Here is a 2,471-nt window from a genome sequence, read left to right as displayed (position 1 = left end):
CCGCACATAATCCCTGCCCTCACAGCGATTTGTGTTTTGGGCCGTCCGTTTTATTGATCTGAGAGTTCTTGGCCGTTAGATTTAATGTGAAAAGCAATCTGTTTCGTAGTGTGGCTAATCTGGCCCAGCTGTCCTCTGGGCTGCTGCTCCACAGGCCGAAAGGTCGCTTCTGGTGCATTGGCCCTCGGCCAGCCGGCAGCCGAATTGGGCCTACGAGCGACCGGTCCATCCGCTCGCGAATCCAGTCCTGTTTATCTACTCGTCCAATCCCGATCCGATCGAGCCTGAGGGGAACGAGGCCGCCGGTCGATCCCAGCGACCGGAGGAGAGGAGCAGTCGGTTCCATCCATTGAAGATGGGGTGAGGGATGGAATCGAGTCCATCCGGTTGATCCCAGCGACCGAGGAGCAGAATCCGGGGTCGGGGCAATCCAATCCAGCGCGTGCCAGATTCAGGACGACTCGCCTGCTTGAAACCGCTCTTCTCTCCTTCAAGCTAGCAATCATGGCCCTCCTCTACTGGAAACTGCTCTGCCCTCCTTGAATCTCACAATCATGGCGTATTATTCATTCATGGCTGGCAAAATCACAAACCTTCCTTATGCCCAGTGGTACTATATAATGTTTCCCTCCCTAGCTGCGTATGCTCACCCTACTCCAGCATCTACATTCGAGCTGCGGCACGCCAGGATGGCGGTGGCGGCTCGGGCTCGCCCACGAAGCGTGACACGAAGGCCGCCTTCGCCTCCTCTCCCTTCCTCGCCTCCCCACGGGGCGGCGGCGATGGCGGCAAGGACGGCTTGCTGCGCTCGTCCCCTCCGCTCCACCAGAGGTACCCACTTCCTGTCCCCGTCCACGCCCCCATCACGCTCGAGGACCCCCGGTCGCCATCGGCCCTGGCCTCCTACTGGATCCTGCTGGCCGTCCTCACCTGCCTCCTCCTCGACGTGCTCATGTCCGCCCCTTCCGTCTGGTCGCACCTCGCGAGTCCTTGTCCCATCGATCTACGTTGCATCTCGTCGGGATCCCTCATGCTTACTGAAATTCGTGGTTTTATTGGACCGTAAAACGAGCCTTACCTCTGCCGCAAAGATGGGATTCGGCTCCAGTGCCCCGGGGTAATGTGATGGTGAGCTCAGCGTGCATATAGGGGAATGTTTGTGCGGAAATTAGTTTTAACGTTCGTTTGATTGGCTTGGCTTGGTGTTGTCACCGATCAGGTAAGCAACTCTCTATGGAGAATCCACGTCTTGGAAGCCATGTGCCGAGCGCCGCAGCGATGAGATCTCAAGCAAGTGCTGACACTGATCCCTCCGTAGATTCACGACGAAAGATGTTTCATAAATGTGACTATCTTCTCAGTGTACCTTTTTTCCTGTTGTGTCTTCATGTATCTTGAATTCCTGATACTACTGCAAAGCCAATATGTTGCTAGGGTAGTTGAATTTTTTTTCTTAAGACCATAAGTAAATTGAACAGTTGACCTGCTAGACATATTATACTCCCTCCGTCCGAAAATACTTGTTGGAGGAATGAACGTATCTAGACGCAATTTAGTTTTAGATACACCCATTTTCATCCATTTCTCCGACAAGTATTTCCGGACGGAGGAAGTATTTGGTAAGAAGACATTCCAAACGTAAGTTGGGTGGCTGGAGAAATAAAACGTGACTGACTGACTTTGGGATGAGGATAATCATTTGTAAGAGCACAAGTGGAAAAACAACCCAGAAACTATATACTCTGTCTACATTTCTTCTTTAACGGCTGCACCTTTTACAATGAACCTTTAAACCAAAGCCGGATACAGAAGCAATCAAAACTGGCCGGTGACGTCATTTTTCTTTAACAGAAGCCAGGATGCACTGCTGGTGGAGAGAAGTGCAAATGCGGCGGCAGCAACACCTTCACCGGACAAAAAGAAAGCTGGGAGGACAGGAAAAATGCAGACGGTAGAAACTACTGCTGATGACACGGAAGGAACCTCTAAAGCTGCTGATAGCAAGAGGACGGGGCCTTCTGAATCAGCTGATGGTGCATCGCATTATCTTGGAGATGCCTACTTATCTCCAACATTTTCAGGGTTTTGATCTGAGTTGGACGGGACGAGAAGCAAATTTTGCTGCTCATACATGTGCTAAAGAGCTCTAGGTTTACAGTCAGACTTTGTTTCTCTCTTTGTAATCCCTAAATTTCTGATTGACATTCTGCAATCAGCTATGATCCATTAAGATGAATAAAATGAAGAGGGCGGTTCTAAAAAAAAAAACTGATGGTGCATCGCAGTTTCAAGAGTTCTCCCAGGTAATAGTGATACTCTTGCATGTCTGTGCATGTGTTTTTGGGTTACCTGGGCTATTGGTAAGTTTTGGACGTTATTTAATTCGTGCAAGTGTAGCGACACCATTTTCCATGCTGGTTTGTTTTGGTAAGCCTTTTTCATGTATATAAATGGAATTGCTGGTCTGCCAC

General features: G+C 50.0%; 1 long non-coding RNA gene across 1 annotated transcript; it reads left to right on the top strand.

Annotated features, from left to right (window-relative positions):
- The first annotated feature begins 280 nt into the window (after positions 1–280).
- Positions 281–2,268, top strand: LOC109747205 (uncharacterized). Its single transcript, XR_012200241.1, has 3 exons — positions 281–579; positions 661–831; positions 1,852–2,268. It is a non-coding gene; the product is annotated as an uncharacterized lncRNA (long non-coding RNA).
- The last annotated feature ends 203 nt before the right edge of the window (positions 2,269–2,471 follow it).

This window comes from Aegilops tauschii, chromosome 1 (genome assembly GCF_002575655.3).
Source record: "Aegilops tauschii subsp. strangulata cultivar AL8/78 chromosome 1, Aet v6.0, whole genome shotgun sequence".
Lineage (NCBI taxonomy): Eukaryota > Viridiplantae > Streptophyta > Magnoliopsida > Poales > Poaceae > Aegilops > Aegilops tauschii.
Note: the sequence above shows the minus strand (reverse complement) of the source record. Positions and strands in the feature narration are given on the sequence as shown.